The sequence below is a fragment of the Mus caroli genome, unplaced genomic scaffold (assembly GCF_978045245.1).
Source record: "Mus caroli unplaced genomic scaffold, Mus_caroli_1 scaffold_17, whole genome shotgun sequence".
Lineage (NCBI taxonomy): Eukaryota > Metazoa > Chordata > Mammalia > Rodentia > Muridae > Mus > Mus caroli.
This window is the reverse complement of record NW_028227272.1, coordinates 6,444,661-6,472,334: the sequence shown is the minus strand read 5'-3', so window position 1 is coordinate 6,472,334 and position 27,674 is coordinate 6,444,661. Positions and strand designations below refer to the sequence as shown.

General features: G+C 44.6%; 1 protein-coding gene across 1 annotated transcript in view; it reads left to right on the top strand.

Moving 5' to 3' along the window:
* The window catches only part of Grin2a (glutamate ionotropic receptor NMDA type subunit 2A), a 434,479-nt gene that overhangs the window by 194,396 nt on the left and 212,409 nt on the right, over positions 1 to 27,674 (top strand). The window lies entirely within an intron of this gene.

Here is a 27,674-nt window from a genome sequence, read left to right as displayed (position 1 = left end):
TTTGGATGGATCACAAGGCTGTTTTAGATTTTGTGGGCTTTTTGTTTTACAGAGTGATGTGAAATTCCATTCTTTGCAATGGAAGACCTTGGGTATGATCACACCTCAAAAGCTGGCTTTGAGAGCCATGAATGTGATCAAAGGCAAAGAGAAAGACAAAGCACAATGACATTTCAGAAATCAATGGAAGAAAGATCAGGAGAAAACACAGCTGACTCTTAGAAAGGTGAAGTGTACCAGGTCCACAAGTAGCTCATTAAACCTGACTTCCAGGAAGACATCTTGACCTTGAAGGTCTGTGCTAGCTACCAGCATGGCCACTGTCTTAGTTACTTTTCTGATGCTGTGATACATTATCATGGCCAAGCAACTTAAAGGAGAAGGTCCAGGACATCATGGTGCATGAGTAGAGCAACAAGATCGGGGCAGAGAGATCACGTTTTATCTGCAAAGGAAGCATAAAGATGGGACAGGAAGTAGGGCCAGTCTGTGGAACTTCAAAGCTCACTTCCAGTGTTGGAGTTTTTTAACTTCATCCCCTAAAAGTGTCATATGCTTTGCAAATAGCAGCAGTGACAAGGGATGAAGTACCAAAATGAAATGGCCATGGACCAAGAATGACCTTTGTGTCATCGAAGGAAGGTTGGTCTGGATTGAAATGTGCCTCAAATACCAGATTCATACTGGATTTCAGACTTAGAATTTTAAAAAGGAATGTAAAATATGCCAATAGTTGTTTCATATTAATTATACTTTGAAACAAAACTAAAGTAATTGGGTTAAAGTTACATTGCTAAGGTTAATTTCAATGTGGTTTTGCATTTTAAACATAGATGCTAGAAAATGTTACATTGCCCATGTGGCTTGCCTTGTGTCTCTGTTGGAGGATTGTATCTGAGAGGGTGGTTGTGAGGGATAAAAACTGCTGATAGGGAGTTGAGTAAGCAGGAAGTGAAGACATGAAATGGGAGATTACGTCATACAGCACGGATGGACAATTACGCCATACAGTATGGCTGACCATTCGTGGACAGGACATGGAAGATGGATAATTTATTGTGAGCTAGTAGAGGAGACCTTGATGAAGAGCATTTATTTTTGGGGAGAGAAAGACCTAGGAATGAATGCTAGAGGCTGAGTATACACCTTCCAAAATGCAAAACACTGCTTGCCATGGGAGAGACACAGAAAGGAAAAAAATGAGGCTTAGAGAGATCCTCTGGAAACTGGCATGAAGAGGAGAGGAGAGACACATTGTGCTCTGTCCTCAACTCTCCTGAGCCTTGAGAGTGAGCATTCTGTTGCATTTAAACAACGATGTCTCCCTGTGGGCCTGCACTGGTGTTTGAATAAGATGAAGAATAAAGATTGGAGGTGATGAAAGACTGTATTAAAGAATTTCAGGAGCTGGGGAGATGGCTCAGAGGACTAGCATTTGGTCCTTAGCACAATAATTGTGTAGCTCACAATTGCCTGTAACTCTAACTTAAGAACATCTGTGTGCATGCAACACATGAGCACACACATACACATGGACACTCACATAAACTATATATATATATATATATACTTACATACATACACACACATATCTTTTAAAAATAATTTCTTGAGACTACTTCAATCTAAAGGTGGAAAATCTGACTTTGGAAGCAGAGGATCAATTCTCTTTCTTCAAGAGATGTCAACCCTAGGAAAGACAGTTCAAAAATCTGTATCCTGGATCCAGCAACCAACATATTTAAAAAGTCAGAGAATAATTTTGATGAGCTACCAGGTTGGCAAATGGGTACTCCGAGGATATTTACCATATACTTGGCTCATGGACCCTGGATCATCCAGCTCTGTTCTGGAATCTAAGCCTTATCCTTGGTTGTGACCTTAGTAGTAGATATTCCTATCATTATGATCCTGGTTTGCATGCTTTTGCACCACTGTGATCCTTGTTTGAATAAAAACCATCATGGAGACGATAGTCTGTGTCCAGTCCTATCATTGCAATCCTGATTTGCACATCTTTAGTCACAGTGATCTTGATTTCCATACAGCTATCACTGTGGTCCTGATTTCTGTATCTTCCTACAATACTGTTCTGTTTTGCATACTGTTCTATCTTTCATAGCTTCCTTCATTCTTTAATGTAATACTTCTTCTTGGGTGACAGATATTTGCCAGAACCTGATCAGGCATCAAATGTTGACTATTGGCCTCATAGAAAGATCCTTCCTCCCACACATTTCATGGTCTATCTAGTGTGGGGATAATTATTAAGTGGATTACAAGTTACTGTGGACTGTGCTTTAAATGAGAGTGGAGGTGGAGTCTGTATATCACAGCCCAGCTGACACTCTTTGCATTCTACTCTCTGGCTACCCAGACTACTCAACTCTTGTTGAAGTTGAGGCAACTTTGGGAACATTTCAGATTCCATCCCACTAGTTGACTGGAGTTCTTTACAAATAAATGGTTTATAGTGTTCTCCTCACCCACCACCAGGCTATAGCCATTTATGAGTCAGACCAGACCAGCTGGTTGTTATGGCACATGGGGCTGGGAGAGAAATCTGTTCTGGTTGTTGGGATGGAAATGCTGAAGGTTTATGCTGCCAGTATGGAGATATGAAGCAGACAGTACTTAGTGAGGAAGTCTTTGTTTATTCAAAACTTTTGTTTAAGATGATCTCTAGATATGTGCATCTTTTGATGTTGTTCCTTAAGCCTTGTGCACTCATTTCCAAGTTTCTGACCAGTTTGGCTTACACTTGCCTGCTCCTGGGCTCCTGAAGCCTGAGATTTGACATTCTCTTCTCATAATCTTGATAGGACGCAAGAAGAGCAGCAGTAACACCGTGCTTAACCAGGAAGTGCATAATATATGCCAGGCATTGCATGCTTTGAAGAATAATGCTCTCTAAAGACATCCATGTGTTCATGTCTGGAATCTGTAAATGTATTACTTTACATGATAAATGAGACTTTGTAGTTCTGATTAAGATTTGGGCTCTTGTAAAGTAAAGGATTGTATTAGGTCAGCCCAGTTTAATCCCATGCATACTTAAGAGCAAGGTGCCTTTCCAGACTTCAGAGGAAAATGTGAAGACAGAATAATGGCCAGAGTCTCAACAGCCCTGGCTTTGAAGGCAGAGGAAGGGGACAATTGGGCCAATAGCTGTAGGTGGCTTCTCAGCTGGAAAGACAAGGAAGTTCTTTGGAGCCTTCAGAAAGAGTGTGACCCTGTCACCACCTTGATTTTACTCTCTCTGAGACTAAAATCTCTTTAGTTCACATTTCTGAGCCACAGTGTGAGATAATACATGGATATTGTTTGAGACACCACCAAGTAAGTGGACATTTTAATGGCAGCAGTGGAGAGTTGACACATCATAACTGACCTCGCCAAGTCCTCACAAGACCCCAAAGTCAAGCTCTAACTTTGCTCATATGCTCAGGAAGATGAGCTCAAGGCTGACTTTTTGCTCAAGGTCACCTAGTTATCAAATGGGACCATTAGTCTCAGAGCCACATTTGCAATAAGATAGTACAACTCCTTGATTCTGCGTTACTGTCCCAATGCAGCATCTATGAATACTTCTCGTCAGTGGCTTTCTCTCTTTCAATTGCATCAACCAGGCCCACCACTTTACTATCCCTTTACTATCATGTTCACTACTCATGTGACTTATTGTTACTGTTTTCATTTTCATAGAGAATGGATGTAGAATGCTTTACAGTGTGTGCTGACTTTGTGGACACCCTTTTTTTAGATTGAATTCCATTCACTTCTTACATGGCAATCATTCTCTCTCAAAGGCAAGCTCACGGGAGCTTCATCCAACATAGCTGCATTCCATTGCCTGGAATAGTGCGTGATGCATCGTAGATATACTATAAATACTCATTGCATGAACGGATTAGTAAATGACATTCTCTCAATACTATACCCATGTGGCCAGGGGCTCACATGCCTGTAGTGACTGTCTACAAGCCTCTACCCATACTTCAATTACTATTGACTTACAGAGATATGACATCATATACAAATGTCAAGTGTACAGCTATGTGACCACCCAGGTTAAGCATGTATTTCTAGTGCCCTGAATTTGCTATTGACTTGTTTTGCCTGTTCTTGAATATCAGCTAACATTTTCATTCTGCTCCATTGTTCATAGGACTGTATAGGTGTGCTCATTGTGCTGGCTTCCTTTGTATTAGCATGGCCCTTTGAGGGTCACCCATCACACCAGACACAGACAGCTCTTCCTCCCATTCAGTGTCTATGCTCTCCCCTCTGGATGAAGTCCTGTTGTAGACTATGTGACTGACCCCTGCACTACAGCTCATCATTTGCATGTGAGTCAGACCTGGTCACTCAGGCTCAAGATGTCCTCCTCCTGGCCTAGACTTTCAGTGAGAGGGAGCTTCTCATAGGTTGATAAGGATCAATGAAAGATCATTAAATCAATGAGCATACAAACCAGTGATTGTGTAATGATTTCCAAGTGCTAGACATCTCATGGAGGTATATTATATATGGGCACTGCAGTGCTGAACACTGTATATCTATAATCTCATTCAGTTGAAATGATACCAGTAACAACTAACTAGATGGTGCATACTGTTAACTCTAATATATAAACCAATATATTGGTGCTGAGGAAGTTACCTGTTGGACCTAGGTGATACGATTAATAATGGATAGAGTGCCTGATTGCAACCATCTGTTCTCCCACCTGTTCAGCTGCCCATGAGCCATAGATTCTTAATGGTGATTGATGTTTCCTTATAAAGGAAACACGAGTAAACGATAGGGCATTTGAGAGACAGAGAAATGCATACAGAAGAAAACACAAGGTCCCCCGTTGTACTTTCACCAAAGGATAGTCACTCCAGATTTTAGGGCTTATTACCTGTTTGTATTAATTTCTGTGTATGGTTTGCTATTTCTTTATTTGATATAGTTATAATCAGAGGGCATACAGAAGTATATCTTAGTTTCACCAAACTTTAAAGAAAACTGTCCTTCAGCATATATTAATCATGCATGATAGATTTCATTATGACAGTTCACACACACACACACACACACTATATATATATATATAATATATATATATATATATATATTATATATATATATATATAATGTATTTTCGTACCCTCTCTTGCCCACCCAATGACCCCTCCCCTTCCCAACTAATCTTCATTTTACTTTCCTGTCTTTAACATATTTTTAGTGACCCAATGTGTTTAATTAGGGCTGTGTACAGAAGAATGGGCAAGAAGCTTTGTGTAGGAGGACCTTGCCAGTGGCTACACTTCTGAAGAAAACATTTCTCTGTCTCCAGAAACCGTTAAGTTATACTCAATGGCTGCAGTCTTCTTAATTCACCTGATATCTGTGAGATGTGTGCTATGGACACTGCTCACTGAGCTTCTACCAAGCACCAGCATTATGCAGAGAATGAATTATCTTCCATCAGACTCTCCCATCTCCTCCCTGGCTTGGTTTCCCAGTTGGGTCCTAATCAGAAAGTGACACCATCTCTACCTTAAAGTATCAGGGTTGGTGGATTATGTGCCTTGAGTAGATTCCTAGACTTGTGGGTGCTCTTACTTTTTAATAAATAGAAGAAGTAAACCACTAAAGCAGCATCAACAGCTCCCTGAAATTCTTTATACTTCTTGCTGTACTCCAGCAGGAACATGTGGTAGCCTATCAAAGCAAGGGCTCCCAGAATGTATTGTCCCAGGTGAGGAGTCACAGGACAGTGTATCTGATCATAGTCACCCCCTTTTCCTCTCCTGATAATTCCCTCTCCTCCCAACCACAAAAGGGACTGACTGGGATCCCAGTTTCATACTGTCATACTTCTGAGCAGACTTGAGCTTCAGAGTCAAGAAGAGCCTCAAACCCCTCCTGAGCTTTTATTGGGAGAATGAGAGGTTTTATCAGAGGTTGAAGTGGGAGGATAACTCGCTGCCACAGTTGTTTCTTCTGGGGTCAGAAGTTTGCAAGCTGTTGGGTGGACCTGAGATGGACAGGTGAAGTCACTCTTTAACATGAGTGGGAGATGTTTTCAAGGGATGCTGAGCCATTCGGGGCTTCAGGGAGTTCAGGGAGACATATGTTGTAAATCAGCCTGCTGCTCTGCTTCCCAGGATTACTCAGCTTTGAGCTTTCCAAAATCAAGCATCAGGGACTGGGAGGATGGCTTAGTCTATAACGTGCATAGCTAGCAAGCATGAGAACCTGGGTCTGGTCCTCAGAACCCAGGTTACTATGTCCAGTGCAGTGGTGTAATGCTTATCATCCTAGCACTGTGGGGCTGGAGATGGGAGGGCTCTTGGAGGCTCACTGGCTGGCCAGCCTACCCTGGTCAGCAAGTTCCAGATCAGTCACCATGAGCAATGATATCTGAAGTTGACCTCTGGCCTCTACCTGTGCACACACGCATGTGTGCACACAGACTTGCTCACATCAGCACATGTATTTGCACACATGTGAACATGTAGACATGTTTGAACACCCTGACCCTCCCTTTAATTCTACATTTAAATAGGTGGGAATATTATGCAGTGAGGTTGAGACACACCACACCTGGAGGGTCCTGGCAGTTGCTGAGTGTCTTGAAGGAAAGATGCTATCAAACAGTGTTCAGTGGGACAGAAACTGAACAGTTGTCGGAACCAACATAAATTAGCACCCATTCTGTTCATTCTAGGCCTTTCTCATACTGGTGCCTCTATGTTAATTTATTAATTCATTTTCCCCATAAATATTGATCCACACCTAAAAGACCAACACAGCAGATTCACCAGTGAGCAAGCCCCTGCTGCTGTGGGCTATGAGACTACCAGGGCAGCGAATCCTGAAGCATTTATGTAGCACTTAGAGATCCATGCAGGCCCAGTGGCACATCTGTCATACCAGGTGGTGACAGGCAAGGAGATCAGGCAGGGGTGTGGATTAATGGCTGCTTTGGGGAGGGAGAGACATTTTCTTCAGTAATGAAGCCATTGATGAGGTGCTCATGCCTTGTAAGTACTGCCCCAACCACACCTCTGTCAATGACCCAATGGGTCACAGTGCATTCAAGAACAGCCTGGATGACAGAGAGACACTGTCCCAACTAACAAATCAAAACGTACATATCCCTGGTCCATGCTTGATGGAGCTATACCAGATAAACACTGTGGGCACTGCAGACACAGGATGGATGTGTGTGTGTGTGTGCCTGGAAATGAAGATGTACCCATAGAATTTGGAAAGCACACAGTCTTGGCTTGGAGACTCAGCCTAGCCAATCAGACAGAGTGAACCATGGTCCTGTGACAAATGCAGAACCAGAGAGGATGAACTTGGTCATGTTGGGAAGAAATGGCTGCATTTATTATATCCACAGTAAGAATGAACTGTTTTGAGTCAGGTGAGGTAACAAATGACTGTAGTTCTACCCCTGCAGAGGTAGAAACAGAAGAATCTGATGTTCAAGGCCAGCCTCAACTATACAGACTGAGGCTCATGAGACTCTGTTTCCAAAACCAAGTCAAACCAGGCTTTAACTAAATCAAATGTGTTGGGGGTCATTGCACCCCACCTTTAATCATCAAGCACTTAAGCAGAGGATACTGTTCTTATCTCAATTTGCAAAACACAAGAAAATCAAGAAGAGGGAAGGGATACTTCATTCCTCCTTAGAATAGGGAACAAAATATCCATGAAAGGAATTACAGAGACAAAGTTTGGAGCTAAGACAAAAGGATGGACTATCCAGAGACTACCCCACCCGGGGATCCATCCCATAATCAGCCACCAAACCCAGACACTATTGCATATGCCAGCAAGATTTTCTGAAGTGACTCTGGAATAGCTGTCTCGTATGAGGCTATTCCAGCGCCTGGCAAATACAGAAGTGGGTGCTCACAGTCATCTATAAGATGGGACACAGGGTCCCCACTGGAGAAGCTAGAGAAAGTACCCAAGGAGCCGAAGGGGTCTGCAACCCTATAGGTGGAACAACAATATGAACTAACCAGTACCCCCAGAGCTCGTGTCTCTAGCTGCATATGTAGCAGAAGATGACCTAGTAGGCCATCACAGGGAAGAGAGGCCCCTTGGTCTAGCAAACTTTATATGCCTCAGTACAGGGGAATGCCAGGGTCAAGAAGGGGGAATGGCTGGGTAGGGGAGCAGGGCGGGGGGGGGGGGGGAGGGTATAAGGAACTTTCAGGATAGCATTTGAAATGTATATAAAGAAAATATCTAATTAAAAAATATGTGGTGGAGAAAGCAGACACAGAGGTTAAATAACTTTGTCAAAGTCACCCAGCATGTAGACAGCAGACCTGTGACCTCTGAAATTTATCACTATCCTTTTTCCTGGCAAAAGTGAGAGGAAAGAAGAGAAAAGTCCACCAAAGTACATAAAGGAGCACATTCGCCCTTCGATGTATTCCTCATATCAAGAGCAAGTGCTACCCAAAGACTGATCAGCATGATGCTCCAGAGAAGGTTTCTGGAAGCCTCTAGAAAGAAGAAAGACAATGCTGCTCTCCCCGTCCAGGTCTGCAGACAGTTGTCAGGTTGGACTCAGGGAAAGCCCAATGAGCTCCTCTGGATAGCCTAGACTCCCAAATGGCCTGCGTTACTCTTGTTAAATCACTCCTTGAACAGAGTAGAGGCAGCATCTGTGTCTCTGGCCTGTGCTGTCAGTGGGGACTCTAGCCCCATAGCCAAGCACAGTGTGCTGGTGCAGTTCCCATAAGGAAGGCAGGAGGTGCCCTTAAGAAAATCGCAGAATCTCTGGACTGGAGTGAAAGATTGTCTTCCTCACTGGATAGGGACAATGGCTCCGTGAAAGAAGCCGTAGGCCTCCGCTCAGTCCTCATCTCCCCTCCATGTGCTGGGCCTAGGAGGCTCCCTTCTCACCTGCGGCACCTGGCCTGAGAAGGTTCGTGTTCTCTAGAAGAAGGAAGCCGGAAGCCGAGGCAGGGAGCACACAAGGGCCATGGTGACAGACAGGAGTATTCCTGAGGAGGGAGTCAGGGCTTCTGTGATGGCAGAGAAGCAGACATTGCTAAGAAGGCAATTAGCACTTTTCTCTGATTAGCAGCCAGAGAATTATTGAAAGGGATTAGATAGAAACTGTGAAAAAAGACTCAGGCAGCTGAGAGGCAAGAGGAAGGTAATAAATAGCCTTTTGTCTGCTAAAGGAATAAAAACCTGCTTTATAAGCAGACAACCAAGGAGTCTCTTCTACTCTCACCTCAGTGGCTCCCTTTCAGAAATGCATGGTCCCCTCTCACCACAGGGCATTTGCACATGAACTCCCTCATAATAAAAGGCATCCCCTTCTCCTGGTTGGCAGGATAACATCTCCAGCATGTCCTTTAGGGACGTTTCTGGTCACCTGAGCAGTTCCACGGAGGGTCCTTAAAACGCTATAAACTTTTCTGGGAAAATGCAAGCAGCAAAGGCAGTTTTGCATTTGGACAGCAGTTTGATCGATCAATGCTGTTTCTTTCACAGCCATAAGCTCCGTGGGTGTGGGTACCATGGATGCTCTTGTACAGCACTGGGTCTCCAGCCTCCGACACAATGCCTAGCACAGAGATGCCAAGAGAGTGGGGTGGATGAACATATGAATTAGAGGCAGCTCCAGCTAAGCCATGCCTGGCTTCCAGACCTTGCTGTAGCTCTCAAGATGGGTAAGAGCACTGATCACCGTTCCCAGAAAACCCCAGGGACTGTAATATGAGGTGACTTACACAAGACCCCATGGCTCATGTCTGGTGACATCAGGGCCCCTCTGGAACCCTTGAAAAGCTGTCTTCTCACCTTTACTTTAAATGAAGCTTTTTGGTAGAAGTTTTATCATCATCATCATCATCATCATTACCACCACCATTGTTATTTTAAAATTAAAACAGGGACAAAAAAGAAAGACACCAACCCCATTGTAACACGGGGTTATTTTCAGACCTCCCATTTTAGGGTCACCTGCCTTGGAAGATAGTCTACCTGTCACTCTCAGATCACCTGGCATGAACCTCCATGCTCAGCCAGGAAGTGTTTTATATCTTGATCACTTTAAGCAACAGAAGCTGGATGGGTGGTGCAGGAAGACAGGACTCAGCCCCTGGAAGACCTGGTCACAATGACCTTCCCATGCCTGCTTGACGCTACCCAATGGTGACAGAGATTATTTTGTTTCCTGACTTGTTAGAATTGGAAATGGGAGAGAGTCAGATGCCTCCCCTGGTGCTGCTTGAGCCACTTGCTCACATGACACCTCTGGGTTTGACCTCACAGAGAAGCAGCCATGTGGTACCCCATGCAGGAACCACACTGTCGTCTCTCTGTTTACATGCAAGAAGGTTTGATGCTGTCTTCCTCTCATTTGGCTGTTCCTCAATGTGAAGATTAAATAGAACATGGGTCTAGAGAGAGGATGACTCTGCTGCTGTTGGATTCTGGGACTTGGACCGTAGTCCTTCTCCTTATTAATTCATTTTATCTGAGAGTAGAGGGCACTTGTGTGGTGAGTAGATAATTTTATTTAGAAGCAGAGGACTCATCCAAACACCAACATTTTTTGTGAACTGATTAAATCTCTGCTTTTATTATTCATGGCCTGATCATTTGCTTGACCAGGGCTTAAAAAGATGGAGAGAGGCCAAGAACGTCTGCCGGGCATCTGACGTGGACTTCAGAAATGGAGGCACCTGGTAGCTTACAAACAAGCAGCTGCTCTGAGTTCCCCCAGTCAAAGGTGGTGTTGGGTTTATAGCAAACTCTGTTTTCTGCCTTGCTCAATGTCAAGGGTCGTGGAACTAACCCTCAGAAGATGTCACAGAAGGTGAAGCAATGCATGCGTGTCAGGCAGAGTCACCGTCCCTCGTAAGCTGCTCTTCTCACCTACCTCCCATGGTACACAACCTTTGCTCCTCCTTGTCCTCTGAGAAATGAGGCACAGTTAGATTTATGCAGTTCAGGAGCAGGAGCTCAGGGAACGTCTGTGGTGAAGATGCCATGCAAGCATGTACTGGGAGTCATTGAAAAAAGGAAACGTATCCTCTCTATCTTCAGTTAGCATAAACAGGGCTGTGTAGGACACCCCAGTGTCTGCTCAGGAAAAGAGATAAAGAGACCCTGAGGCGTGGGAGGTGGAGAGGCAGGAGGAGCCTTTTGACCTCGGCAATCAGAAGCAGTCTTCTCCGATTCTAAATGTCTTCAGGTTTGACGAGCCCAAGCTAGGTTGGAAAATGTCAAAGCATCTCCTTTAGGTTCTGCATCTCTGGAACTTTCGTGCAATGCTCCAGTCTGGCTTCTGCTCTTTTGTGCATTCAGGAACTTGTAGAGACTGTCCCACTATGTTGTGCCATCCAGCCTGTCTTCCTCATTCCCTTGGCTTCTGAGCAGCGATTCTCCCCTGCTCCCCCCCTTCTCTCCCTCCGTCCGTTTCCCCTTGCGTACACTCCTGATGCTGGTCCCCATGTTCTAATGGCTCTCCTCCATTCCCAGACTCTTTTCACCCACTCATGTTATGAGGTGCCAGTAGAGCCCCCTTTGCCTCAGACTGCAGCTTTGATGTCTCTTTCTATGCTCCTGACGTGGAGGGCTGGCAAGCGGGTAGCTTCTGACTTCCATGTGCATTTCCTTGCTGTCTTTCCCCTGTTTTGGGATTCATTCTGTAAACATTAACAAGCTGTGCATTAGCTGTAGTGCTGGGGGCCAGAGAGAGCTGAGAGAAAGCAAGCCTGGCATGTTCTCCACCCTCATAAGCAGCACTGCTGCCCTTCACTGTCCTCTGATGGTCTGCACTCTCCTCCATGCCAAACCCCCTGCCTATCCTGTCACTTGGCTGCAGGACCACTTGAGCTGAGCCCCTGACAGCCATCATGCTTTTGTTCTATTCTGGCAGTTTCCCCTCTCCTGTGACTGACTCAGTGGCTCTAGGCCTGCACATCTGATGGCCAGTCCGTTCCTCCTCCAGGACCATCCTTCACATGCTAGCCAGAGAGATGCTTCAAATCTCTGATCGCATCACGGGGCTTCTTAGACTTCCTTAGAGGACTCTGTCACATGCCCGGGAAACATGAAAACATTTTTACTTTTCTGCTCTGGGTCTCTTCAGACACCATTCCTCTCTCACTTTGCATCCACTTAGTCATTTCCTTCCAAGACCAACGTCAATGTCTTCAATCAGTTCTACAAAGAAAAACATTGAGTTTTTGTCTGTGCTAGGTTCTGTTACACACGCTTGCAATACGTCAGTGAACAAACAAAACCACCTCTGACCTCTGGCACTTATAACCTGATAGCTTACACAGCACTCAGACAGAAACAGGCACACAGACACCATACAAATCATGTAAGAGTTAAGGGCGATAACTCCGATTTCTTGAACATTTTAAAGGGTTAATTTTTTGTATGTATATGTGTTGGTGCATGTGTCATCCATGTGTTTGCAAGTGGCCCTCAGAGGCCAGCAGAGGGTGGTGAAATTTTGGAACTAGTATTACAGGCCATTTTGAGCTTCCTGACTGGTGTTGGTAACGGAATTAGAAGCCTCTGGAAGAGCAGCAGCACTTTAAACTGCTAAGCCTCTGTACAGCCCCACCAATTTCTTTCAAACCTCTTAATTAGCACACACACACACATGCACACACACACACGCATATGCACACGAACACACACATATATAAAATCTCAAAGCTACAGGTTTCATAATGATATGTTTGTTGAAGAATACCAATCATTTTGATCAAATTTACTCCCATTAGCCTCTCCTCTCCTTTCTACCCCCATAATCCTTACCATCCTACTCCCAAATAGTCTCCTTCCTATTTTCATGTCAAATGTGTGTATGCAAGTACACATATGATCCTTATCTATCTATCTATCTATCTTTCTATCTTTCTTTCTATCTATCTATCTATCTATCTATCTATCTATCTATCTATCTATCTATCTATCTATGATAACAGGTTTCACATAAGAGAGAGAACATGCTGTATCTGGGAGATGAACACATGGAGATCATACAGTATGTAGGACACATGGAGATCATACAGTACATAGGACACATGGAGATCATACAGTATGTAGGAATCATTGAGCCTATTTCAGGGATCACAGTGAGAGCCAGCCAGACATGGAGCTGCCCTGAGCCCAGCTCTCTCCCAGACTCAGGCTTTTGTGTTCTTTTCTGTGTTGCTTACCATTCCCAGTACAGACCTGATCTTCGCACTGCTACATCTGTAACCTGACCTCTGCTATCTCCAGAATGCTCTGCCATGTGTCTGGCTGCTCTCCATTCAGAAGCAGCTCAGGGTATCTCATCTTCAGACATGCAGCTTTCTTTGGATATGGCTCTCAGCATTCCTACACTACACCTTGTGTGGCTGGGCTCCACGACTTCTTTCTTGGGTGAGCCCAGAGGCCAGTAAGATCTCAGACTTTAGCCTCAGTTTTCTCATATATAAAATGGGAAGAAAGAGAGCTTTCTGTGAATTTCCATGGCTGTTATAGAATTTGCAGAGTCTGTTGTGATGACTAGTGTTGCTTGACAGGACTCAAACTATCCCAGAGGGTGGCCTCTGGCCAAATATATAGGAAATTATTTTGATTATGTCAATTGATGTGGGAAGAATTTTAACTGGGCGTGGCCATTCCCTGCTCATGGGATCCTGAAGTGTACAGAGTGGATAAATAGAGGAAGCACTGGTGTACATGCATTGGCTCTGTTTCTTGACTGTGGGCACCCGGAGAACATCTGGTTCAAACTCCTTCCATCCCCACCACAATGAACTGTACCTCAAACTGTGAGCCCAATAAACCCTTTTTCCTTTAAGTTGATCTTGTCAGAGTGTTTTATCACAGCAACCAAGACACTGAGACACAGAGGATTGCTAAGAGCTGGGACAACAGTGGGTGGGGTGTGTGTATGGATGTCAGTTGGTGGTGTGTGTATATCAGGATATCAGTGGGTGTCATGTGTGTAAGAATGTCAGTTGTTGTTGGTGGTAGTGTGTGTGTGTGTGTGTGTGTGTGTGTATGTGTGAGTGTGTATGTCAGTGAGCCTGTGTGTGTCAGGATGTCAGTTGGTAGTGTGTGTATATCAGAACATCAGTGGGTGGTGTGTGCATATAATGTCAGTTGTTGCTTTTGGTGGTGATGGTGATGGTGTGTGTGTGTGTATGTGTGTGTCTGTACATCAGTGGGTGGTGTTTGTGTGTGTGTGTGTGTGTGAGGACTTCTGTAGCCTTTGAGGTTTCTGCTTACAGCAACACTTTCCAGCCTGAGGCAGGGTAGAGAGGGACATCTTTGACTGACTTGGGCTCTTGCCTGATGCTATCTGTGAGTATAACTATAAGCAGGAGGCCTGGGGGCTGAGCACAGACAGAAATGGAGCGTCATCGATTTTGTTTCTCCCTTTTCAAACAGTAATTTGGAAACCTTTGCAGAGACCAGCATCCAATTTCCCCATTTATATCACTTCTCAGAAGACACTCAAACCCTCCATTTTTCTGTTAAAACCTCTCCCTTTCTATACCTTGTTTACACTGTTGGTTCCATCTGTACTCAGACTTCGGTTGTGATTGTGAACACTGGTCACAATTAGTTTAGTCTCTTCTCAAAATCATCAAGTGGGTCTCAGATGAGCGGTCAAAATTAGCACATAATGTAGGGAATAAACAAATATTAGCTTTCCAACACATATGCAGGAATGCACATGCATGCACGGCACCTAAGTATGCACATGGGGAAACAGTGCTATGACACTAAATGGGAGCATGGTAGTCTATATCCGGTCTGCTGGTCCCAAGGCTGTGTAGGAGGGATGCAGAGATATGACGCTCCTCAGGCTCTCAATCTCCATAAGTTACAGGAAGATGTGTGATTTGTTAGCATCAGTGGGAAAGTGAGTAGCAAGCAGAATATTCTGCTCAAGTAAAAGGTTGCTAAATTGGCTGGCTTTGGTTCAGACTTCATTTTTCTTCCATGGATGCATGACTTTCAGAGGAAGAAGCTGGCAGTGGCCAGAAACTGTGCTATAGAATGGGGAGTCTCCAGGTGCTATTTGAACATAAACACCAGGAGCCATTATTGGGCCAAGATACAGAAGAAAGTAGTTAGGCACTGATGAATGGGAAGCGTGTGCCCTGCCAGGACAAGCAGGGACTGTGAAGTCTAACAGCCTCCAAACAACTGTGTTTTGTAATGGATATGATCTCCTTCATGGGGTATGTGTGTGATATCCCAAGTTGTCGTAGTCAGGCATTTCCTCACAGTGACAAGGAAAGTGATTAATACAGGAGTACACTAAGATTAAACGAGATAACATGGAAGAAGTGATTGACACAATAAATATAAACAGACAGAAGCAATGGACATGAGCTTTTATATATGAGAAAACTTATCAGTGATGATAGATTTGCTCATCTTCATAGCCCAAGGAATGGAGGCTTAATGAGGTTGGCATCTTTTCTCAAGTCCACCCACAGATGTAATATGGGGAAGAACTGAGGTTAGGACTTACTGTCAGCCCAGAAGCTAGATGACTCCTACTCTGCTGAGCTACCTATGGGTAGAATCCACTGGGCATATTCTTGGTTCTGGCAAAGCAATTATAGCCCAGGCTATAATTTTCCATCCCCGTGGATCTGTCAGTTCAGGACATGTGGTACCCATGACCCCTATGTTTGCATGCTGTTACTGAAGAAGAGAGGAGAAGGTAGTGTAGCCTGGGAGTGAGCTAGAGAAGGGGATATGACTCCCATAGGTCCCTGTGCCATGGAGGCCCAGGGATAGTAGCCAGGACACATTTCTTGCTGAAATGAATTCCTCTAATCCGCTTCTAGGGTCCAATGGACAAGTAGTCTTCCTTGTCTGAAAGTTTTTGGTTTTTGGACTCCTGAAGACCAAGTAACAAAAGTTCAGATAAAGAAAATATTCCCTTCAATATGCATTTATTGCTTGCTTTTGGACCCTGTGGATTTGGGTAGCAAGAGTCCCATATTTCAGAGTCTCAGTTCTGTCTCTGATCTTCATCATCTCAACCACTCCTCTCCTCTGCAGCTCTTTGCACACCTCACTCTGATCCTCCTGATACACCCCTGACCCAGCTACTCCCTCTCCCTTCCTGAATGTTGCTTGTTCTTTCACTGTCTCATACTTACAACTTCAGTGATTCATGAATCTATCCATGTACCCCTCCATCATGTATGCATCCCTCCATTGTTGTATGCACCCTTCTGTCATATATGCACCTCTCCATTACGTATGCACCCCTCTATCATTGTATGTACCCTTCTACCATGTATGCACCCCCCTCATTGTTGTATGCACCCCTCCATCATGTATGCACCCACCCATCCATGCAGTCCTCCATCTCCATATCTACATATCCATACTTCTATCCTTTAATCAGTCCCTGAATCCACTATCTATCTATCCACCTGTCACAACAGCCACCCACACATCCTTCAGTCTCTTATGTGTCTACTCATCCATTCATCCATTCACTCACCTACCAATTTATCAGTCCCTGGATTCACTCAATATTAATTTCTCCATTCATTTATCACTCTCTTCATCTATTTATTTATTCATTCATTCATTCACTCACTCATTCATTCATTCATACATCTCTCCATATGCTCTTCCACCCTTCTATACATTTATTGATTCATCCATCTACCTATTCATACATCTGCCCATCTGTGTTATCCATCATTTGTCCCTGTACACATCCTACATCCCTCCATTTTTGCATGCATCCATACATCTATGCATGCATCCACCTATATTATCCTTGTGTATATCCACCTATGCATCTATCCACACATCCATCCACCCACTCCTGATTTCACCAGTGTATTCATTCCTCAATCCATCTGTCCCTCTATGTACTCATCCCTGTATCCATCCATTTACCCACCCACTCATCTGTCCATCCCTCTGTCACTCCATCCGCCTCTGTATCTTTCCATTTCAGTATCTATCCATTCATCCACAGGCTCATTCATTCTTACATCTCTGAATCCATCTACTTACCAATCCATTTACTTCTATCTCCAGCAAATAATGTTCATAGCTTCGCCATGTACCAGCAGTTGGGCTGGGTATTGTTGCTGCAGAGATGAATTGACATTAATCTCGTTGCATAGAAACAGATATTTAAATAGACACTTAAACTATAAGATCAACAATAGAGGCCTGGACAGTGTGTTCTGGGAGCACCATGGAGGTAGAAGGGAGAGAGGAGATGGCAGCCTCTTGTCATTTACCCAGCCGGCTTCTGCTTAGGCCCCTCATTTAGCAGGTCACAGAACTAAGGCTCATCACCATGTCATGGAGGCTCCTGTACCCTTTGGATAACCAGGGCATCATTAACTCTATTTTATAGATGTAAAACAGAGGCTTAGAGTGTTGCCTGAACTTTACTTTCAAGAGTAACTAACTGCTCTAGGAGAAGGCAGTCATATCCTCTGGGTGTTCAAGAGCAGATGTGATGAGTCCTTGGCTGATTGGCAGTTATCTCTCCAGGCTCTTCCTATGCTGATTGGTTCAGGTTCTTCCAAGAGTAGAATGCTTCACTACAGGGTGGCCTCCCTTCCTTCCCTTTCCACGAAGCTGGTTCTAACTCTCAACTTCTCCCCAAGCATGCTTTGCTGGATGACACCATGGGGACAGATAGGCTGTGTGTGACATGTGCTGTCTCAGCTGGGAGTGCCTGATGGAAAGACAGGATGAGGATGCCAGGTAGTGGATGGTACCTTGTGTCATCCTGTGCTGTTCCCTGGAGAGACAGAAGTCACCTGGCGCCACAGACCCAAACCTCCATGCACATAGACACTATCTATGTGACCTCGATATGTGACTTAACCTCTACACTTAACCTCTACAGCTCACATCATGGCCACGGATCGGTAGCCTTCGCATCACTTAGAAGCATGTTAGCAGTGCACTAGACCTTGTATCCTGAACTGCATTTTCACAAGATTCCCACAAATGATGCTTGTGCTCCTTAAACTCAGGACACAGCCCCTTCGCTTGCTTAACTGAAACAGGGTTTCAGTTCCCCTAAAGTTAGTGTGAACATTAAACACGTTTGAGTCTTTCCTAGTGGTTTATCTGATCATTTCCAGTTGGTCCAGAGCTGAAGGGGATCCTGGGAGGTGGGGGCTTGAGTTTTAACTCCAAGGTGAGTTTTCTTCCTGTTTTGTGCCTAGTCTCTGCCACATGTATGGCATCTACAACAGGACACATGGGAAAGAGTCACCGGGAGGGGGGTTGTTTTGTATTTGCTGTTGTCGTTATGCTGGTGGGTTGTCCTATTTGGGTTTCCTGTCATCATTGTGGTTGATTCTTTCATGATTACATGGCTACAATAATCACGGCTCTCATTAATGATGTTTCCGGTGTGTGAGTAGGAGTGCATGTGGTCTCCTAATCACAGCAACCTTTGCAAAGGGAAGAAATCAGAGCCTCTGAGATATGAGAACTTTATGGAGTCACATTCTATCTGGTGCCATCAGTGCCATTAAGAACTTGAGCCTGGGGCTGGGGAGATGTTGCTGGTGGGTGAAACACTTGCCAGACAAGAATGAAGACCCAAGTGCTAGCCCCAGAATCCACATGAAACATACATGCTGCTATGTGAACATCTGTAATGTCTGTGGTGTTGGAGGCCGAGACAGGAAGGGAGCCCTTGGGTCATTGATCATGGTATCTACCTGGATCAGTGAGTTCCAGTGAGAGAGTCTGTCTTAAAGAAATAGATTGAGTGTGTGTGTGTGTGTACATTTTTGTGTATGCACATGCACATACAAAAATACACACACACACACACAGAGACACAGACACTCATTTGGAGGGGAACAGAGAGTGAGAGAGAATTTCCTCTGGAAGCCAAGGTCTCAGGGTGGTTCATAGACATTTCCAGAGACAAGGGGAACATTTTAAAAGAGATCCTTTTACTCTAATATTAACCATCAGGTTAATATTAATTTCCCACCTGCAGGAGCGGTGGGAAAGTCTGGGATGATGTCTTTCTAAAACTGAAGTGGCCTCCTTCCTTTCATCCTTCCACAGCCCAAGATGAAATTGTAATGAACACGACTTGCTTGCTTCTCCTTCTCAGTGCAATGGCTTAATGACAAGCCAGTATTGTTGCTGGTAACTTGTCATGTTTCATGTCTAGGTCGCAGCAGCTGTGGCTGTCAGACTGTCTGAGAGAGCCAACCTCAGCCGCATATTATGGATAAACAGAGATAGGGGAAGGATGAAGAGCTCCTGAAGGGAAGAGGGAGATGAGTGGAGAAGGCAGTACCTCTGGGGGAGCACGGGTGAGAAGGAGAAGATAGCAGAGGCTTGAATTCTCCTGATCCAAGGTCATCAAGATGAGGGAACACACTAGTGTTCTATTAGTCTCTGTTTCTTTGCCTACTCGGTGTGGTATCAGGAATCTTCTGGAATATAGATCAGAAAAGTTAGTTCCAATTTGGCTTTGAGAAAGGACGATAATACATTAAGGCATGCATTTGACAAGAGTAAGTTGGCTCCAGGTATGGCTTGACCAAGGTGCGCAAGACCATCAGGGTCTGCTAACTCTCCGTGTTTCAGCTCAGTCGTGCCTCAATGGTTTTCTTTCTCAAGGTAGCATAGAGCAGGAGATCTGACAGCTGCCAGAAATTTCAGCTGAAGAACCTTCCAGGTTAAAATAAAAAGAAACTATAGTTTAAATTTTTTTTCTCCACAAACCTCAAGAGTCACTATGTCTGGACTGGTTTAGGACAAGTTCTTAGCCTAAAATTAATTATGAGGACACTATGGAAATTAAATGAGTCCATTGGCTTGTCTGGGGAAGAGGAAATGATGGCTTTCTGAGAAAATTCACTGTTATCAGTCAAGGAATAATGAATACTTAGTGGTCAGAATGGCAGCTGTTCATCATGTGACTTTTAAAGCCACATGCTTTCTCAAGAAATGGTATCTCCTACACATGGCTTCGGAGAAGTCACAGTCAGAATGGCTAAGCAAAGATGGTCCTGGAAACTTGAGTTTCTCATCTCTCGAGATACCTGACCAAGTGGCCTTTGAGAATATAGACTCCCTCCCTGGCTTTGGGGAGAGCAAGGTTTTCCATGCTGATCACTGCAGATCTCCATATCTGTTAGTGACCCTGCTTGGAATGCTGGAACCAGAGGCTTACCTGCAGTTTTTCAGAGCAGTAGATGAAGCCAGCATGGGCCTTTGCTGTGTGTTAATTTAGAACAAAGGGCCTGCCTCCCAGCAGGCACCTGTGGATGATCTAGAAGCTGGCCCAGGAGCAGCATGGCCATGGACCTGACTGATGTAGACTATGCTGGGCTGTCCTAAATGAGTTTCAGCAGAATCCAAGAAGTGTACCTCATTATGCATAGGTATAGCTTCAATTTTGTCTTCTTTTGAGACATGGTTTCACTATATAGCCTAGGCTGGTCTGGAATCTGCCTCTGCTTCCCAAGTATAGGTGCTAGGGTTACAGGTGTGGGAAAACAAACAAACAAAACCTGTTTTCCCTTCCAGCCATTTAGTTCTCAACAATAACAACTCTGAGACTAATTTTTATCATTAAATACCTAGGCCATAAGCTTTAGCTCACTCCCTAACTAGATTATAACTTATTTAACCTATTCAAACTATTATTATATGTCTACCATTTGGTTAGTTACCTCTCCTTCAGTCCTGGCCCACTTCTTCCTTCGAGTCTCTTCATCACCAGCCTCCTATTTCTTGCCTCAGCTCACTGGCCATAGGCTTTTATACTGACAGGTGATGTTTATCAGAGATTCTCTCTACAGAGATATGCCACCACATCCTGCTTAGATGCACTCTCTCCTCCAGCCTTGAAGCTCTCATTAGAGGGAAAGTTCTGGATGTATCTGGATGGCACATTAAAGAAAGGTCCAGAATCCTCAGAAGGTCTGGAGCATTGGGCCATGGCAGTGAGATTTAGGTACCAGTTGATGAAGGGGCATAGCATGCAGCTGTTTGCTTGGCTGCTCTCCATTCTGATTGGATATGTTAGAGGGAAAATAGAACAGAGTCCAAGCATCCCTCCCAGGTACCTAGAGCACTTAAACAGAGGTGTTGCTGGTAGTATCATCTACATAGGAAGTTGATACAGAGCTCTTTCCATTCAGTAGGGGGTGCTCTTTGTGCAAAACGGCTCCTGTGTCCTTCAGTGGAAGGATATGGGTCCCAGGACCAGGGTCAAAACTGCTATCCTTCTGTTGATACCAAAAGAGCTTGACTGACCTTTCCATGTTTCTTATTTATCACAACATGTACAGTAATTTCTGGGTAGTGTGTGTGTGTGTGTGTGTGTGTGTGTGTGTGTGCACAGGGTAGGGTGTCAGGTGTCCTGTATCTCTACCACTGACCTTGGGGCTCTCTGCTTTTCTGCTAGACTGGTTGGTCAGCATGCCAGTGTGATCCTCTTGTTTCTATTCTTCTTCCTCCAGTGCTGGAGCTTCAGGGGTCATGGGTGCTGGAGATCTGAACTCAGGTCCTCTTGGTTACACAACAATGTTCTTACCCACTGGGCCACCTCTACAGCAGGTGGAGCTGTTTTTCTACTCATTTTTCAGATGTGACAACAGAGAGTTAGGATGTGGTCTGCCAGCCCTGCTCATGTCTGCCTATGCCTCCCTGTTAGGTTCTCTGTGCTATGTACTTTCTATATGATGCCCTGACACAGGCAAGGAAAGTGCCCAGCACTGGATCAGAGAACCATGTTTGTGCTGTACCACTGACAGATGTGAAATTTAGTGTAAGCCAGCTAAGTTCGGAATCCTGAGTTTCCATATTTAGCAAGTGAGAAAGCTGGATACTGGTTATGATATTATTTGTGAATTAGGCATGCATGTGATAGCAAGACTTGGTGGCTTCAGATACGGCTTGACCAAGTTGTTCAACAAGGACACCAAAGCTTGAATAGGCCACCATTCCCCTGCTTTGTGTGCCTCTACTGGTTTTTTCTCAGATGGAATAGGGTGGTCCGATGGCTGCACAGATTCCCTAGATACACAGAAAGGGTGAGATTCTGAAACCTCAGGTTAGGGTTTTTTGGGTTTTGTTTTGGTTTGGTTTGGTTTGGTTTTTTGTTTTTAACTCCATTCCTGTTAGATTCTCTGATGGAATCACATAATGTTTCTAGTCTTTATCTCAGACCATCTTAAGGGGTTAAGGCCAGCAAGGGTGAGAAAATATTGGTTTTCAAGTTCAAGGATATGATTAAGTGACTTAAGAAAGGATCAAGTTCCTCGTATTAAAATTTAAGTAGTCACACACAGCTAGTAGGTCCTGTTCTGGGAGCCCACCCCAGGGCTGAGGCTGTGGGCTTGCTATGTGGAAGTTGTAATTATTTTACTCTGAACACATCCTCACCCTCTGCTCTGAAAGCCCACGGAACAGACTCTAGGTGAAGACTGTGTTCTTGCTTCTGTGTTAGGGCACTTCAGGAGGGACCCAACTCCCCTGTCTGGGAACTCACTGCTCACCAGGAACTGCACTTTTAACTCCTCCCTATGGCCAGCCATCTCCCCAGTGTGCATTCAAAGGAGACCATCACTAGCCTGAAAATCTGTTATACAGTCACCCCTTGGTTTCCTTACAGGACCCTTATCCAGACATCACAGCCCACAGACTCCTTGGTCCCTTACATAAAGATGGCTGTATATTTGCATGTGATTGCAGCCCTACTACTCATAATACTGGATTCAGGGCAAATGCTATGCAAATGGTTGCTATCTTGCACTGCTTAGAAAATAATGTCACAACAAGGCCCATTTGTTCAATATAGATGCAACTCTAAAATATTTTCAGCCCATGGTTGAATCTGTGGATGTCGAAGCCAAGGGTACAGAAGGTTGGTTGCACATGTATAGGTATATATGCAAATATTTGTTTGCATAATGTCCTGTGAAAAGAGGAAATCTTGCTGTTTGTAACAGCATAGACTAATCTGGGGGACAGGATAATAAGCCAAAGACAAGAAGACAAATACTGCATGATTCACTTAAATGTGGGATGATCTCAGAGAAATAGACTATATAGATGGTTGCTGGAGCCCAGGGAACAGGAGAAGTTAAGACATGTCAGTCACAGGGCCCACATTTGCATTTATAAAGTTTGCAAGTGCTGGTGGACCTAGTGGAAGCATGGTTACTAATCATGTTTTGCGTGCTTGAAGTTTGCTGTGGTAGATCTCAAATATTCTCATCTCTCACACACAGAAGGTAACTGTGAAGAGATGGATGTGTTAATTAGCTTGATTATGGTAATCATGTCACAGTGTATACACATATCAAAACATTATTTTGTTCACCTTGGATATATACAACTTCTATTTGTTAATTATTCCTCAATAAAGCAGAGAAAAATAAAGAAAAACTTGAAACTTCTGATTTGGAGAAAGAAGAGTTCAGGGGACAGTGGTGCTGGGTTTCTTAACAAGAATGCTGGGGCCTAGGGGAGGGGGGTGGCACTCAGTTATTAAAATGCCTGAGGTGGAACCATGAGGACCCATGCAAGCTAGGCAGGCATGGAGGACCCACGGAAGCCAGGCACCATATGCTCATTAGCCCAAAGTTTACCACACGGTTCTTAGGTTCGTTACCCTGCCCAGTGATCAATGTATCAGACCCCTAACCTAATTGTACCTAACCCCCCAGACACTGTAATAGATACTGAGTCCTGAATGCTTACAATGGGGCAGTTGTGAAGCTCAATCTTGTTCTGAAGCTGTGGGAACCAGGAAACCATTTTCAGTAGGCATGGGAGGGGACCCATGCTCCTGTGTGAACTATAGAATGGCAGGAGCAGCAGCTAGTGGAGGGGTGGTTGAGCCAAGCAAGCTCTGGAGAATCCCAGAGGGAATTTAACCCCTGTGGTCTGACAGAGATCTACCAAGCCTCTGATGGCAGGCAGGTACAACCAGGAGAGCCAAAAGAAATAACCCCTGGGGGGATTAAGAAGCAATGGCTGCCCACCCCCCAGCTTGGGTGGTGGTTGGCTGCAGGAGTCAGCATGGGAAGGGACATTCTTTTTTTCCTAGCAGAAATGAACTGGAGGGCTGGATTCAGATCATAGACCGGTCTGATGAGTCAGGGTATCTTGAAGTAGAATTTGGCAGTTGTGATGATGGGATAGTATCATTTTAGGATATGACACTTGGATGTGATTTCATTCCTCCCTTATTTCAGTTTCCTCATTGAACCAACGGATGATTAAACGATCTACAATTGTCAGGTTTTCTTTCCAGTTTCTTGGGAATCTTCTTTGCTGGGTAAATGCCTCAAGAGGGAGTTGGTGTACACCTCTCTGTTCTGGATACCTGGAAGGAAGCAGTGTTTCAAGGGAGCAAAACCTTTAGATGCTGAGTTGAGAGATGGCCTGATCTTGACCCTCTGCTCTGCCATGTACTCTTTTAGATGGATTTTATTACACTCATGTTTGGAGCCTGTTTGGAAATCTGGGATATAGGGATATGGGGACAGTAACAGTGCTTCCCATTATTGATACACTGAGCTGTGACAATGGCTGTGGTGATGACACTGAGGAGAAAGAGGACAGATGTGATGGAGGAGGAGGAGGAGGAGGAAGAGGAGGAGGAAGAGGAGAAAGAACAGGAGGAGGAGGAGAAAGAGGACAGATGTGATGGTAGTGGAAGAGGGGGAGGGGAGGTAAGAAGATTCTCCAATGGGACTTGTTCATACATGTCCTATGCTCTTATCTGAATCTTTACTCTCGTAAAGTTTAAAAACCTTATTTATTTTATTCTTTGAGAATTTAATACCTGTATGTAATAAAATGTTATATATGCTTCTTAATTCTCCTTTCCACATTTTCCCATATCTACCTAATGTCTCCTCTTTTAACTTTATGCCTCCTCCTTCTTCACTCCTCCCCCCCTTCTCCTCCTCCTCCTCCTCTTCCTTCTCCCTCTCCCTTCTCCTCCCTTTGATATCTTATGAAGTCAAATCAGTTCTGCCCCATATGTACACAGGGATGAGTCCATCCACAGCAACCTGGATCCTACCAGTGACCACACCCTTAGAAAAGAATTCCCCACCCCAGCAGCCATTATCTGCAAATAACTCTTCAGTAAGGGTGGGCCTGGAGAACAAGTCCCTCATCAGTGCTGGAGTTTTGACTGTTTTGGCCTTGTGTGTGTAACAGCTGTTGTGAGTTCATGAGTGTAATGGTCATTCCATGTCCAGAAGACAGCATCTCACGTGACTCCTCTGCCAGGTCTTACATCATAATCTCAGTGTCTTCTGAAATGTTCTCTGAACCTTGGTGGCAGTTACTCTCAGCACTGTGACCAGTTGTGGCTCAACCACTACCCACTGCAGAAAAACATCCTCTGGCCAATGTTGAAGGCTGAGCAGTGTCTTGACGTTTTCCTTCTATCCACAGAGATGGAGATAAAATCCATTGAAAACCTCAGTTGATCCACTAGGAGATCAATTACAAATACCAGGGATCACTGGGACAGTCCCCTCAGAGAACAACTTCCCAATTGTGTCTCTGCATCTTTGCTGCCAGGCCTGAACATGCCCAGCCATGCCTACCCTGTCAAGAAGCAGAAGAAAAGGTACAGAGATGGCTGTAGAATTGATAGCAATGATCATTCACGCCTTCTTCCTGGGGGCAGGCCTCTGGCTCACCACATACTTATGTAGCTCTTTCTGTGTGACAGGCATATTTCTAGTCTCTGAAAAGATGCTAGTGGAGTAAAATTAATCCTGCAATTGAGATAAGCCAGAGGACAAAAAAAGATTTGGCTTCCTTATTCTGATAACCTAGTCATAGGAACTGTATCTTTATTAGACTGGCGCAGGTCCAGCAGCATGGTGTTTTTGTTGTTGTTGGTGGTGCTGCTGTTGTTGTCATTTCATTTGTTTTAAAGATAACTCTACATGTGATGATGATGCACAGCTAGGGATGAGAGCCACTGATGTGTGTACACAGAGCATTGGATGGATCTTGCAATAACCAAGCTGTTATCATGGGACCATGAGAATCTTGGAGATCAGGAGAAGCACCATTTGTAAATACTGTTGTGTTGCCCTCGTCTTCTGAGTGGTTAGGATCAAAGCAAACATGAGGGTTTATAACCTTGGTAAGTAGGTGAGTAGAATTATTTGAATCTACTAAATCATCAATTCTGGACCCATGAATCACATGTCTCCATGGGCGCTCAGTATCTCTGGAACATTCCAGAACAGGATTAAATGTGTTAGATCTGATGGGATGAGACCTCACACGGCACGGGATGGAAACACGGTCCAGAACAGAAACCTAGCATCCTGAATGCCCCTGCCTCCCTTGCTATGTTTGAAACAGTTTGTTCTATAGTGAGTGAGCTTCAGGAGAGAGCTGCTTTTGCCACAGAGCCACAGTGGGCGTGTGAGATCTGTTTCCCTTTTCTGACTGCACAGGCAAAGCAAGCCAAGAACCAGAGTGCCAGAGGTGGTCAGAGACAGACCTTCTGGGCCCTGAGTGTACAAGCAATGACGGGGGCTGGGGGAAGGAGATGAGTGCAGGAGGGACCACCTCTACCATCAAGGCAGGAAGTGGGAACTTGGAAGACTGGACCATTTGGCGTATCTGTTCCCTCCTGGGCGTGTAGCCAAATTTCCCATTGCCTTCTGCCAGTCCATAAAATCACTATAGACAAAAACCGTCAAGACTAAATGTGAGCCTCATTCTGCAATTGTATTGCAAATGTCTCCTTATTTCTGTCTTTCTGAAGGATGTCTAATGTCTTTGGTATAGAGTAGTGTGGGGGGGGGGTTGGGTAGAGGGTAGTTCTGAGGAGTGAATTTAGGGCTTCACGCATGTTAGACCAAGGCCAAGTCTACTCCAGGGATACATGCCTAGTCCTCAGTAGTTTTGAAGGTGGAGTGTAGTATACCAGGCAGAAATGAAAACGTGGTGTAGATTATTGGAAATACACACAAAGGACTTTGGATCAGAACAGGACAGAGACACCTGCTCATCCATGTCTGTGGTTGTCACAACAGCCACATTGTGGAGGCAGCCTAGGTGTCAATCAACAGAGTAATGGATAAACGTGCCTGTGTAGGGCGCTGGTGCTGATTACTCTCTCTGTAGTACAATATGGATACAGTGAGCTTGGCCATCCTGTCCCACTCGGAATGAAGGCTCCTGACTCAGAGGGCATGTGCTGATTTGCAGTGTGATCTGGATTTGAAAGCAGATGCCAATGGATCTGGAAAACCCAGGCTATGAGCTAGGGTAGAGACCATAAGGTTTTTGGCAGTTCCCATGCAGTTCACAGTACAGCCAGTGAAGAGAAAGAAACAGACTGGGAATCAAGAAGCAGAGAGAGGTCACCCTGACTCTTCTCAGTTCATTTTGTTCATCTTCAGGAATACAAATAAACAAACACCAAAAGCCAAAAGCCAACAAACAACCAACGACAAAACCCTCAAACCCAGGAAGATTAAGTACTTCCCCAGAGCGACATGCCTAGTTATCATAGAGTCAGGATGTGAATTTGGGTCTGAAAGGTTCTAGAATCCACAATATGCTAACATGGAATCTTGACTGGTGTACATAAAGATGCAGGAAGGAGTCTGTACTTAAGGCAG